General features: G+C 38.6%; 1 protein-coding gene across 1 annotated transcript in view; it reads left to right on the top strand.

Annotated features, from left to right (window-relative positions):
* The first annotated feature begins 638 nt into the window (after window positions 1-638).
* ING3 (inhibitor of growth family member 3) overlaps window positions 639-14,955 on the top strand; it is a 425,405-nt gene continuing 411,088 nt past the window's right edge. The window contains exon 1 of the mRNA XM_085299722.1: window positions 639-646. The gene's annotated coding sequence lies outside the window, so the exon portion shown is untranslated. The remainder of the gene's footprint in view (window positions 647-14,955) is intronic.

Genomic DNA, 14,955 nt, shown 5'->3' with positions numbered 1-14,955 from the left:
TTGTGATTTCCAATAGATCACAAATTCATTTAATGATATTAATTAAATTAATCATTTAATAGGGGAAAGTGATTATTATCTTACATCTTGTAAATTATGAAAACCTCAACTCTTCAAAAGCAAATCACTGATAAACATCCAGCCAAAGGCATTCTTCAACTGAATACAAAAGAATAGTTCTAGTAATGTCACAAATGATAATGAAAAAACAGAAATTGGGTGCGATTAGTAACTATCTACTGTTTCTGATTTATTACATCYTTCCAGGTAAAGTTCAGTGAACAAAATTTAGATGAATTTTAAAACCAGTACTGTGTTTACAGTCAGTAAAATTATTTAGTTCAGTCAGTAAAATTGTTTAGTTTTTCTTTAAAGTGACATCACTAGAAACGTCTTTTTTWAAAAARAAATGATTAGAAATACATATGTCTTATCTGTATCTCTTCCGTATTTGGTACTGTAAAACTCTTGCTAAGTAATGTTATTGTTTTAGTAATATAATTTTAAATAATGTATTTTGAAACCTAGGAAGTTACTGTTATTATCCTGACAAAGAGAGCTTCTCCATACCATAGTGACACAGACTGTAGTCTGAACAACCTGTTTCCTCTATGTTGTTGTTGCTATGGAAACAGGTGCAGAATGCCTACTGCTGTACTATAACACAGCTAAGCATATTACAGCCTCTTTAATTGCATTCTTTAGGAGCCACCACAAACAAAGAGAGAATATCTGCCTGGATGGACTCTCACCTATTTTCAAATAATAATTTTGATGGAGTAATGCAGGATATTCTTTCATTGATTTTTAAATCAATTTTTTCTCCTACAGTTCTCATTCCAAAAAGAAGGTCTGTCCTCTAAAGATATCCAACATATTACTGCATTAGAAAGATCGAGAGACAAAAAGTTGGTCTTAGGGGCTTTCTGAGCCAACAGATCTTGCTTAGTAGCTTTTGACAATTACAAGATAGTGACAGTGAAAAATTCTCAAATAAGAGCATGCTAGTTCYTCCTACATCATGAAATAGTTTATTTCATTATCTATTTTTAAATAGTTATGATAAACTGATAGTAAGTCTAGAAGTAAATAATTCCTATAACAGTGATTACAATACCTCTCTTTGTAGCATGTATTACAAAACAGTTGTTCTCCACCCAGTATTACCTGTCCTGTCCAATTTATTTACTATGTGGTGGAGTACTAAGCTATTGTCTTCAAAAGAAAATTCCATTGTCTTGGAGAAGAAAACAACAACAACAGCAAACAACCCAACATTTGAAAGAGATACATCTCTTCAAAGGGACAGAAAAATGARGGGAATTTCCAAGGCTCTGTTAAGTCTAAGTTCATGTACACCATGTTTTACAGTACTGATAATCTGTCACTTTCTGTGACATAATTCTGTCACTAATCTGTCACTTTTGCTACCTAGCTCTTCCCACGTTCCACTAAGGAAATTCCAGCAACAGAGAAAGAAYTGCCTCAGAATTGCCTTAAAAAAAAATGCAGTAGGTGAAAAGAGGAATATCAGGTTGGGAATTGCTACCTTTCAGTGAGGGAAACCACTGGATTCATGATACTGTGCTAAACCATGCTAAATTCAACTTCAGGTTAAGCAAAACTTGCACTTTTAGCAAGCTCATTGAGTTTCATTACTTTAGTTGAAATTCAAATCCCATTTGAAACTTGATTTGAAAATGTATAAAAGCTTTTATTATGCTTGGTAAATTAAGAAAATAGTATTTCACAGAGCTCAGATGAGAATATCCTTTATCTATTACAATCTGCATCTCTTAAGCAGACTAGAAAATGTAAATAAAGGACATTAAGTCAATAATATCAAAATATGGACACTTTACCCGTGCTTTTAAGAACTTTTAAGAACTGCCATGTAAACCTACCTCAACATGGAGCGCCTTACATCCTTATAGCAGGTCATTAGGACACTATGGCAGTGTGTCCATCTGGATGAGTTGCTATGGGCACTGCAGCTAACCTYAAACCTTCATTAACACCTTCATTAACATCTTTATTACCTGAGCCACACTATCCCATCTGTAGCATGCTGCCCTGTTGCCTCAAATACTACTACATATCACATTTTGAAAGGGACCCAGCTCATCATTATCTCCTCAAATTCCGCAATCATTTCAGAGCCTACACATAAGATGTATTAGCAGTAGACACAAGACATTGCAGTATGCTTATCTTCTGGAGATGGATTTGGGGGAAAAAAAAAGACAAAGGCTTAAAGATTTATCATTTCTTATAGTCTTGTTGAAAGCAGAAAAGAGGTATATTAAACACTGTCAGGTTCTCTGAATCCTGATGAATGGAGATGGCAAAATACAATATATTCTGCCATTTGAGGACAAGTTTTCAGCTTTTAAATCCTGCACTGAGGCATTACCAAAAGGTGTAGGAAACAAGAGTACTTTTATGGGGAGCAGAGCAAGGAATAGCAAGAAGAAACACTTTGGATTGATTCATAGAGAAACAGCTGAACTGTCAAGTATATTGGCCTGTGRTGGAGATCAGAGAGAAGTCAGGGACAGAAAGTTTACAGAGCTGGTCAGAGGGTGGAAATGTCTGAGAAACAAAGACAACAGTGGTATGAAAACATATATTTTTTTTTCTGTCCAAATGAAGACTACACTTGTTCAAAGTATTATTACTTTTACTACTTTTACTATTTTTATCATCACTGTTATTAATTGCTCTTATCAGTAAATATGTWCCTGCATGCTTGCGTTCTGGCTGAGGGCTAGGCTGCTGCATCAGGGGTGGTTGGTTGGACTGACCTCTGTAGATCACTGGGAAAGCAAAGAGAGGCCAGGTAGAAGCAGTGACCASACAAAGTTGTTGACTAAGTACAAGSAGGCAGTAGGTACTCTTCYAAGGCACTGGGCAAAAAARGGTATGCTGCAATTTATCAGCCTTGTTCCAAGCTCACATATAATGAACATTCACCATATTTTTTGTTCTCTGATACCTCTAATTTCAGCACAAATCTGGTAATTAAGTCTCCTCAAAGACTGGTAAGAAGTTGGGTATGGTGGCTTAGTCAATCATCTGGACAGTTCTCTGTTCATGATTCTCTTTTTGAGGCTGGCCACATACATGAGTCACAGAATAAGTTCAAAATTCTCATCCAAACATTTTAAGAAGACAGTACATCAAGGCAGAAAACTAAAGAGAGGACAACTTTTCAGCTTCAGATTATCATGCTTAATTCATGCCACAACAACAATTCACTTGAATTACTTCAAATTGGTAGGCCATCTACTAGGATGAGAGAAACTAAATGGAAATAGGAAAGAAAAGGAAGAAATAGAAATAAATTTAGATGTATATGTTTTTCTGAATTGCTATATTTATAGCAATTTATAGCATTTATGTTTATTGATTTAATTTCTTGCCTTTGGGAACAATGCAATACACCTTTTAAAGAAAGAATGTTAAAAATAATATACTAGGACGAGGACTAACGCACAGAAGGACATAAGCTACTAAATTCATTTGAACTGCTATTTTAGGTGCCTGAGTCCAGAACTTAGATTTTCAAAACTCATGTTCAGCAATATGGACCGTTTTTAGATATTACCAGATCTAACTATATCTGGACAGTGGTGAARAGTTATTTGTCCCTTTTTCCACCTTGTCTCCTGTGTCAAATTCAGTAGAAATTAGTAGCACATATGTTGATTGCCACAAGGTGTGTTATATTCACAGYAGGCTGTGCTGGATATATCCACCTTAAGAAAGGCACTTTTTCCAGATTGTGGAGATGTCCCATGTAAAACGGCATTCGATCTTTGTCTCCCGCTCCCCACGCAAGTGTTCTAAACTCCAGGCTTGTCTAATCTGCAGCTCAGTGAAGGAAGTCCAGCACTCTAGTCTCTTCTGGCTTGGCTAGTTCACTCAATAGAGAATACTTACAGGTTCAGTATTCAATATTTAAGCCTGACTTTATRACCTAGTGGACAGGGAAAGAATCTTTATGTATTCCACTGAATACTTAACAGAGTAGTGGTCATTTACTGGTGAATAGACACTTCTGTTCAAAGGAGTACACTATGTGCTCCTAGGTTAGGAAGTGGTGTTTCTGGTCCAACARATGTGTGTTCACAACATGTACATGARTTGTGAAAAATTAASGTTCAAATCCTCTTATGCAGCGTAAGGATTTAAACATTTCACAATTTTAGTGAACTACTGATCTATTGCATAAAAGTTTTGAGGGAAAAAAATGAGAACAAGAGGCATAGAAAACTGCCCTTTGTTCATCTTCCACCTGTGCTCTGAGAAAAAAGCCAGAATAAGCATCTAATGTCAGAAGTGTTCTGAATTGTTTCCCCACTAGAGACTGGCATTTAACTTTCTAGGTTCAGACCCCATTTTCACTATTTCTTGTTAGCTAGCTCAGAGGTCTCTTTGCAATATGCTGTCTTTTATGGATCTTTCCTTTAGAAATGAGCACCTACTTTTTTATGGATCTTATTTCTAGGGACCTGATTTTCTCTATGCATTTATATATATACCTAAGCATCTGAACCAGGATGAAGGCAGAACCAGGATAATGAGGCAGAAAAATGCTTAAAAGAGTCCACACAATGCTATCTGTTGCAATGATTAAGGCCTTTCATGGCTCTAATCCCAGATTACTTCTCCTATGAAAAAGTATGAGTTAGAATAAAATGAGAATTTGATGAGGAAGATAATTTATTGCTCACATCTTATTTGTTTGTAAAATATAAGAATCAAAAATATTCTGTTCTGAAAAACAGCTATGAAAAAATAAAAGAGGATAGCTTCAAGATTTGCCCCCTCTCAGATAAATTATCTCCCTGGACCAGAATACTGGGTCTTTCTTCAGCAATTCAAGATTTCAGTCCTAGTTTTCACTCACTGTTTGTATGTTACTCTGAGTATGTCTGTTCATACTGTTAGTAGACAGTATTTTCAGTTCTTGTTGTGGTTATCTTGGATTATCAGCCAGATCAGCATGGTAAGAATATTGAAGCAAAAGGATGGTGTTTGTAAATGGAAAMTAGTTTCTTATTAAAACTAATTAAATTTAACAATGATTGCCATACCAGAAAAGAAATTTTAAGTCTGGAGCTGCCCTATTATTGTCATACATATTCTGAATTTTAAAGTTTTCAGCATACATACAGGTGATGAGAAAATGTCTTAATTCTTTGACTATATCAATTAATTGCAATTGGGTCCACTTCTGTGAAGGTTGGCTTCCTTTATTCTTTCCTTCTTAAGAATAATTTGGAGTATCATTTTCATCTCCTAACCATCTTTATATTTTTATATAGGACAATAACATCCACTGTATATATCAGAGTGGATTTTTTGTTGCTTTTTTCAAAGAATAGATTTATCTTTTCACAAGGATTTGAGGTTGAGGTTATTTGTGCTTGCTTTTGTGTTTTTACAGGCAATTAGACCTGATTGCTGGRTCTAGCTGCAGCACTAGCTTTGGCTCTGAGGCTAAGAGAAAATCCACTTCCTTCGATTGTTTCAGTTTAAGGCATTCAAATGCCAGTGGATATTATTTAAATAGATGTTCTTTATATATCCAATATGAAGAACATCAATTTGTGGAACTATAGAAAAGAAAGTGAGTGTATACTGTCACTAGCCATTGTAGATTGCTTTTATTTTAGTGAAATAAATGTTTTGTTATAGTTATATTTCAAATAAAGTGGACAACTGATACTCATGTAATATGGCCTTTATTCAGGTTCCTTATTCATTTTCTTTCTTTCTTCATTTTTTCTTCTTTTTTCTGCTACAATTGAAAAAGTTRATGCTGCTATAAAATGCAGATCAAGATCATTCCTTTGATGTAGAAGCTTTGTTTTCTTGCTAACAGCTCACACAATTTCACATGTGGGTTTTATTTTCTATTAGAAATAATTATGTAGAAATTAATTTATGTAGTCATACCAAAGGAGAAAACTAAGGTAAATATTTTGATTTGCATACTGTATACTCGTATTTTTTAAATATACATTTGTCTTTTTCTTGTCAGAGTATGGAATCTGAAATATATGTTACAAACTTCAGTGATAAATACTGTCCTTAGAATCTACTTACTCCAAGGCTATTAAGTTGTGGCAATGGAGAGATCAATTGCCACTTTCTGTTGCTAGTACACAAATAGTTTGAGTAACCACATGCTTAGAATGCTTATGGAAGTCTTTAGTATTCTTGTCATATATATGTCTCAGTTCTCCATTACAACCGGTAAAGGCAGCGAATGGAAAAAAGTAGTAACGGTGTGCTAGAAACTCAGGAGTGAGGTACTTGAAAAGGTGCACTTTTTCCTGCATGAGGATAGATAGAATTTTCTCATTTAATTTAATTGTGACAGTTCTCTGCTCCATACTATCATACAGTCTCTGACTATGTCACATTTTTTATACTTGTTRCTAAGGCAACAATCACTGCTCAAATCTTTAACTTCTTTGCTAATATGTTTAGTCTAACATCCCAAAAATTTTACTAAAACTAATTAATGACAAATTAAYTGGGGGAAAAAATAATATTTCCAATATGGAAACACAAAATGAAAAACTGAAAGGCATAATGATATGATCCTGGCATTAGAAGGATAGGAGGTGGGGAACAGAAAGTAATGACATTTTTTTGGTGCCATTCAGTTGCTCAAAGCTTGCTGTGGCTGGGGGAGCTCTAGATGCTACAAATGGATGAGTTGACAGCCAGGTTTGCACTGGGACTGTCACCAGAGACAAAGGTGACTGCTACAAGAAAGGGCATTGCTGTACAGACATACTTTTGGGGAGTACTTTTGAGCAGGAAGTAATCTGAAAATCAATTGACTGTAGAAAAGAGACTAGAATATCCCTCTTAGCATGCAAAAAAAGTGACTAGGTTGTGATACTTTCAAGAAAAGAAGGAATATGTCTTTGAAAAGACATGCTCAAGGCAAAGAATCTGTAACTGTACTTCTGAAATTCATGAAAGTAAGTACATGATGTGGCAGCTGGGATAACAAGAAGTATAATAGATAAGGAGGCCACTTATAGTGTCCATGAATGAGTATCTTCAAATCAAACTTTAGATATCTATCATGTTTACATCWAAGTTAGTCATCCTAAGCTTGCTTTATACTCAGTGGAGAGGAACTGCAACTTCTAAGATGATGTTCATATACTCTAAATCAGATTTCTAAAACATGTCCTAGATTAGCACCCAGGAAGAGTTTATTTCTGTGTACTGACTGCCTCATACGCAGAAGCCTACAGAGTAGGTGTCTGAACTTAAGCAAGGCAGACTGCACTGCATGTGTTTGATGAGCTGAACATATACTCCAGCACTGATTTAATATGCACTTTATTATTTGAACTGTAGTGTGAGTAGTGTGATTTCTTGTTAACATATTCAGATTAACAAAACATGCTACTTAAATCATGTGCAAGTGTTTGAGCAACGTTTAAGTATTTTGGTCATTGCAACCACTTGATCGTCATCCCTTTTTATACACTAGAGCTTTATTTCCTTCTGCCTTGGCTTCAGATAATCAGTACACAAACTCACTCATTTCATTGCTCAGTTGCCTTATGCATCCTCATGGGAAGCCTCCTTCCTGCATGTTGCCTGCTGGTGCCTCACCTTTTACCTCATATTTCTTTCCTGTGCCTTACTTGAATCTTCAMCTGTACTTGGTTATCAGGATGAACTGACAGCTTTACTCTGGTGTCAGGACATTGAAACACTTGTGAATTCATCTCATTCTTAATCTTGACAATTTACATGTCATAGCAAAATTTTTCTAGAGTAAAAATATCAGAAAAAAATCAAGCAGTGAAAGTGAATATATATACTCTACATGAAACAGAAAAAAGGATGGAAGTGACAATTTCTATATACACTGGTCTGTACGAATTTTACGTAAAGTGTCACTCAGCTACCTTTAACATGTTAGTATAAATTGGTACAAGTGTGGGGAGAAATATAGTAATATTTTCTCTGTAATATAGAATCGTAAAATCAGTAAGGTTGGAAGGATCTCTGAAGATCATCAAGTCCAACCTCCCCGCTCAAGCAGGGGCACCTAGAGCATGTTAGACAGGGTTGCATCCAGGTRGGCCTTGAAGATTTCCAGAGAAGGAGACTCCACAACCTCTCTGGGAAACCTGTGCCAGTGCTCCGTCACTCTCACAGAGAAAAAATTCCTCCTCATGTCGAGGTGGAACTTCCTGTGCTTCAATTTCTGCCCATTGTTTCTTGTCCTGTCACACGGGACAACTGAAAAAAGTTTAGCCCCATCCCCTTGACACCTTCCCTTCAGGTACTTGTACACANGGAGACTCCACAACCTCTCTGGGAAACCTGTGCCAGTGCTCCGTCACTCTCACAGAGAAAAAATTCCTCCTCATGTCGAGGTGGAACTTCCTGTGGTTCAATTTCTGCCCATTGCTTCTTGTCCTGTCACACGGGACAACTGAAAAGAGTTTGTCCCCATCCCCTTGACACCCTCCCTTCAGGTACTTGTACACATTGATGAGATCCCCCCTCAGTCTTCTCTTCCCCAGGCTGAAGAGGCCCAGCTCTCGCCGCCGTTCCTCAGAGGGCAGGTGCTCCAGCCCTCTGACCATCTTCGTAGTCCTACGCTGGACTCTCTCCAGTAGCTCCATGTCTCTCTTGTCCTGGGAAGTCCAGAACTGGACACAGTACTCGAGATGAGGCCTCCCCAGGGCTGAGTAGAGGGGCAGGATCACCTCCCCCGACCTGATGGCAACACTCTTCCTAATGCACCCCAGGAGACCATTGGCTTTCTTGGCCACAAGGGCACATTGCTGGCTCATGGTCAACTTGTCATCCTCCACCACTCCCAGGTCCTTCTCTGCAGAGCTGCTCTCCAGAGGGTCAGCCCCCAACTTGTACTGGTGTCTGGGGTTATTTTTCCCTAGGTGCAGGACTCTGCACTTGCCCTTGTTGAACCTCATGAGGTTCCTCTCYGCCCAGCTCTCCAGCCTGTCCAGGYCTCTCTGAATGGCAGCACAGCCCTCAGGTGTGTCAGCCACTCCTCYCAGCTTGGTATCATCAGGAAATGTGCTGAGGAGGCACTCTGCCCCCTCATCCAGGTCATTGATGAAGAAATTGAACAGGATGTGACCCAGTACTGAGCCCTGGGGGACGCCACTAGCCACAGGCCTCTAACCAGACTCCACACCACTGATGATGACCCTCTGAGCTCTACCATTCAGCCAGTTCTCAATTCACCTAAACTGTCCACTCRTCTAACCCACACTTCYTGAGCTTCTCTAGGAGGATGTTATGCGAGACAGTGTCAAAAGCCTTGCTGAAGTCAAGGTACACAACGTCCACTGCTTTCCCCTCATCTACCCAGCCAGTCATTCCATCACAGAAGGCTCTCAGATTGGTTAAGTAGGATTTCCCCTTGGCRAATCCATGCTGACTACTCCTGATCACCTTCTTTTCCTCCATATGTCTAGAGATGACATCCAGGTTGAGCTGTTCCATCACCTTTCCAGGGATGGAGGTGAGGCTGACTGGCCTAGAGTTGCCTGGGTCCTCCTTCTTGCCCCTTTTGAAGACTGGAGTGACACTGGCTTTCTTCCAGTCCTCAGGCCCCTCTCCAGTTCTCCATGACTTTTCAAAGATGATGGAGAGMGGCCTGGCAAYAACATCCGCCAGCTCCCTCAGTACCCRTGGGTGCATCCCATCTGGGCCCATGGATTTGTGGATGTCAAGCTTGCCCAGWAGGTCTCTAATCCTATCCTCCTCAACCAAAGGAAAATCTTCCCTTCTACAAACTTTCTCCTTCACCACATTCCTATAATTCTCCCAAGTAACCTRTCCCCTCTTCCACATGTTGTGTACTTTCTTCTTCTGTCTGAATTTRGCCAAGAGCTCCTTGCTCACCYRTGCAGGTYTCCTGCCCCACTTCTTACACATAGGGATGCACTGCTCTTGAGCTTGGAGGAAGTGATGTTTGAATACTAGCCAGCTCTCTTGGACCTCCTCCACCCCTTCCTTCTAGGGCCTTTAACCCACGAGATTCCTTCAAGCAAGTCTCTGAAGAGCCGAAAGTCCGCTCTCCTGAAGTCCAGGGTTGCAATCCTGCTTGTTGCCTTACTTCTTTCCTGCAGGATCCTGAACTCCACCATCTCATGGTCACTGCAGCCAAGGCTGACCCCAGCCTTCACATCTCTAACCAGTCGCTCTCTGCTGGTAAGGACAAGATCCAGCAGGCCACCCTTCCTCGCAGACCACCATTTGTGACAAGAAGTTATCACCAATACATTGCAGGAGCCTCCTGGACTGCTTGTGCCTTGCTATGTTGTCCCTCCAGCAGATRTCAGGGTGGTTGAAGTCCCCCATGAGAACCAGGGCCTGTGATCGTGAGGCTACCTCCAGCTGTCTATAGAAGGCCTCATCAACTTTCTCTTCCTGGTCAGGTGGTCTGCAGTAGACACCCACAACAGCGTCTCCCATGCTAGCCTGACCTTTGATCTTTACCCACAAGCTCTCGACTGCCTCCTCCTCCCCACCTAGGCAGAGCTTGATGCATTCCAGTTGCTCTMTCACATAACGAGCAACTCCACCACCTCGCCTCCCAGGCCCGTCTTTCCTAAAAAGCACATAGCAATCCATGGCAGCATTCCAGCCATGTGAGCTATTCCACCATGTCTCTGTGACTGCAATGAGATCATGGCCCTGCGATCATACACAGAWCTCCAGCTCCTCCTGTTTRTTCCCCGTGCTGCATGCATTTGTGTACTGGCATTTCAAAGAGGTGGTCATGCCTGCAGGTTTCCCAGGAGGGGTGTACATGGGTCCCCCATAGCCATGTCCCAAACGCACATCCCCAGCTGCATGCACCTGTTGGAGGCCCCCCAACCCGAGTTGTGTTTTGTTGTCTACCCTGTCTGTACGACAMCCCGCCTCCCCCCTCTTACCTAGTTTAAAGCCCTCTATACTAGGCTGGCCAACCTGTTGGCCAAGGCAAATGTGCCCCACTTGGTGAGGTGAATCCCATCTCTCCCCACCAGTTGTTGATCTTCAAACCATGCTCCATGGTCATAGAATCCAAAACCTTATTGCCAACACCAGTGGAGGAGCCAGTTGTTGATTTGGAAAATTTTCCTACTCCTCCTCCCATGCCTCCCCCTAATTGGCAGGACCAATAAGAAGACCACCTGGGCTCCCAGGCCCTTGGCCACCATATCTTCAGCACCATCAACTGTTCTGGAAAGCAATAAAAAGAGGAAAATAATCCCTAAGTAAAATGATTTCTGATTTTACAGTGTCTCTTTTGTTGCAAAATATATGGTCCTGAATGTAGAATTTTCATGCCAACTTTCAGTTTGGAGCAAACTTCTATTGATGAGTTGTAAGCCCCTGAAAATAGAGAATTATAATGTAAATCCTGACATGATCCTTAGCTATTGTAGTACAAACGACAGCAGTATAATGCATAGCCTACTACATATTGCTATGTTAACAAATATGCAAACAACAAAACATGCCATTCTAATAGTTTAAATTAATACAAAATATGTGAATATATACTTCCCTGAAATACAGTAATACATAGACTAATTTAAGCAATATGCCTTCAGAATATCCCAGTTATCTAGAAATAACGAAAAGCATAGGTGATATCTGTATGCATTGATACAAAAATACTTTTTCTCAGCAACTACCTTCTTTTTCTTTTGCCTTTTGATGTTATTCAAACATTTTATTTTATAAAAATTTGATCAAAACCTAGATTTACTTTTTATTTTTTACTGAAGTGCAGAAACAATTTGAGAACTAAAATAATTTACAATGTCTTTAGAAATTGTTATCTTGAAGCTGATTACATCAAAATATAAAACATAATTCTTGTGGGTATTAGTGATGAACAATGAAATGAAAATAATTAGCATTTTAAAATTTGGGGCTAATTAAATCAAAAAGTATTGTGTTAATCCCTAATGAACAGGTGAAAACTCATTTATTAGCAGACATTATAGTTATTAAGGCTCATAATATAAAATAAAATTTTCAAAGGCTGTGATATGAAATAGAGCCAAAAATTAAAATTGTAAAATAAAACACTTTCAAGTCTTTAAATTCCCTTCAGAACTAAAACCAAYCTTTGATTTTATTCTGGCTATTTGTTTGATTAGCATAAGGAGGAATTGTCATGCCCCTGAATATAATTCTAGCAATAGAAATTCAGCATCTTAATTTTATACTTCAAGGGAATGGCTTATTTCTCTACTTCAACTCCTTCATCCTAAGACATGTTCTGGTTTATTTAACAAATGCTGGTACTTGACACTTACAGTATAGATTAAGATTTAACAATGATGATGCAGATTAAATRTATTTAGAGCTCCTGAAAGCATATACTATTTAAACTCCATTAGGGAAAGTTAATTCAGTTTAGGTATTTGGGCTGCTGTCTATCAAAGCTATTGAAGAATACTTGTACTGAAATTTTAAACTGCTTTGTTTAAAGTGAAAGTTTCCAATGTACAGTATTATACATCATACACATACACACAAAATACATACTGTATTTTTAYATTTCAGCTGTAATCAGTGAAAAAGTACACTATAGAGTCTACTAGGGTGGTTCTCATCCCTAGGACCTCATTTCAAATCTACCAGCACTCAAAAGTTCTATAGGTCTTTACAGTGTTTTGCAATCCTTAGTCTTGTCATGCTCAGGAAAGAATCAAAATTCTGTATCATGGAAACTTGAAAGCCTTGTGCTCTCACTAAATCACAATAGGAGACAAATTAAAAGATTGGCATTGGAAATATGGGGGTTCCAGTTCTCACATTTTACTTTTTCTCAAGACAATCTGAAAATGTCTGTTTCCTGTGTGGCTAAGTTGTATGCGAGCTTTAGCTTCTCTGTTAACAGATTCCCATTCACTGGTACCTTTTTCTTGTTCAACCAATAAGCATAGATCATAGTCTCCTCCCTTCACTGTGCTAACTTTGTGGGTTAGGTGACCTTTCTAATACAGAAAGTAGAATAGGAAGCAGCAAGGAATCAACACTTATCTCAAGACTGGGTGAAGAAAAGCTCAGCAGCTAGAGCATGCACATCATCTGAATATGKTACCAAATATTGCCTCAGATACCTCTAGAGAGACCTGTGACATCAGTATCCTCGGTGTAAATAACCTTTCTGYAACTTTAGCTAGATCTCAGTCCAGCTAAGTATTTCTATAAGTTAACTTAAGTAAGGCCTAGTTGACAGCAATGTTAGTATATGAACATTAGTTAACCCTATAAAATAKGGATCAATTACAAGAGTAGTTCAGTTATAGAAGTACCACAAACATAAACCTGCTGATCACCATGCAAGCTGCAAAGTTAGCAAGAGGCCCTGTGATGAACAAACTGTGAGTGCCAACAGCACTGACAGTCAGTTGTTAGGTACAGAGGAAATCTGAATGAGGCAATGAAGAATCGAGTATTCGCTACCATTCCTATAACTGATGGTGTCCAGAGTTGCTCCAGGACAGAGGCAAGGGGATACCATGACTCTGCCCAGGACTATGCACCATGTGGCTGGAAACTCTACTTTGTACCCTCTTCTCTCCTGGACCATGTCTTCTCTCTCGCAGAGCAGGAAGGTTGTATAATTCATAAAATTGTGTATATCTGTGGTTAAAGTGTTTAGGTATACTAGTCCATTTTAGTTTCCATACTGTCGTTTGGTCTTAAACTGTGACAGAGAGTCAGCATGGGTTTAGCAGGTGCATACTTGTTTAGTTATATCACAGTCTGACTACTTTTAATATGTTTCTCTGTTGTTGATTTCTTGTTCATGCCTAATTTTCCTTTTAATAATGTAAATATTTCAGTGCTACATTTTTGACAAGCTATCAGATGTTTTTATTGACACCGTATAATGTATCTGATGAAAGGAGGACACCTTCTCAACTTTTCCTTAAGCCTTAAAGGGCTTCACTATTTAGTAAGCAGATAAGTGATCTGAGCATTTCCGGAAAGCATAAATAGTAATGCTTGGAGGCATGCTTTTCTCCACTCACTTGTAGCATTAGAAATAGAAGAAAATAACATAAATGTACCAGATCTCACAGAACTGAAAGCTGAGGAATGGAAAGCTGTATCTTTGGTACAGGACTGAAACAGTTTGTGGCCTTTCATGGATCTGAAGAAGGTAGAGTGAGAAGGTAGCACACTTCTCTAGTGGAATATGTACTTTATTGTCCTATCTAACATGACCGTATTATTTCAGTAACACAGAAGTAACTACAGAGCTTTTCACCTTCAGGCATTGTGAAGTGAAGGGGAATGGCCAAGAGTTGAGCAGATCTGCTTGAACTCGTTGACTTAATTTCCTGGTAATCTTATTTGAATTTCTGATTGCTAAATGCTCATATTAACTCTGCCCAWGTGGTAGCCTCATTAACTTATTTAGCAGAGACATAAAAGATAAAACCTTGTAGAAAGACACATTTTAAGACACATAAGACTCTGTTTCTTTGGGACAGGACTCCCATTCTGCCTCTGTCTTTCTGTACACAGTGGGAGTAAACAGGAGTTTCAGTTCTGTGCAAGCATAAATTTTATACTATCCATAAGCATTAAATTCATTTGAAAGTGTACTGTTCTTTTATGGCACCACAAAGGATTATCTTTATTACAGCGTATTAAATCTTTATTCAAGTATGTTAATTCTAAAGCTTTCACAAACACAGTATTTTGTACCGAAAATTGTTCAAAAAGAATCTGCTGTCTCTCCTTTTGCCATGCATAAAAGGTACTTAAAAAAAAGTCACTTCCAAGATTTTAAATCCACTGAAAAATTAACTGATTTGAACATGACCTGAAGAAAAATATATGATTTTTATATGCAATTTTCATACAAGTACAATTCCTTGCTCCATGAATCATATCACATTTTCTATT

The sequence above is a fragment of the Rhea americana genome, unplaced genomic scaffold (assembly GCF_003343005.1).
Source record: "Rhea americana isolate MKP2758 unplaced genomic scaffold, rheAme1 scaffold_152, whole genome shotgun sequence".
Classification (NCBI taxonomy): domain Eukaryota; kingdom Metazoa; phylum Chordata; class Aves; order Rheiformes; family Rheidae; genus Rhea; species Rhea americana.
The sequence above is the reverse complement of the archived record's forward strand: the minus strand, read 5'-3'. Positions and strand labels throughout refer to the sequence as shown.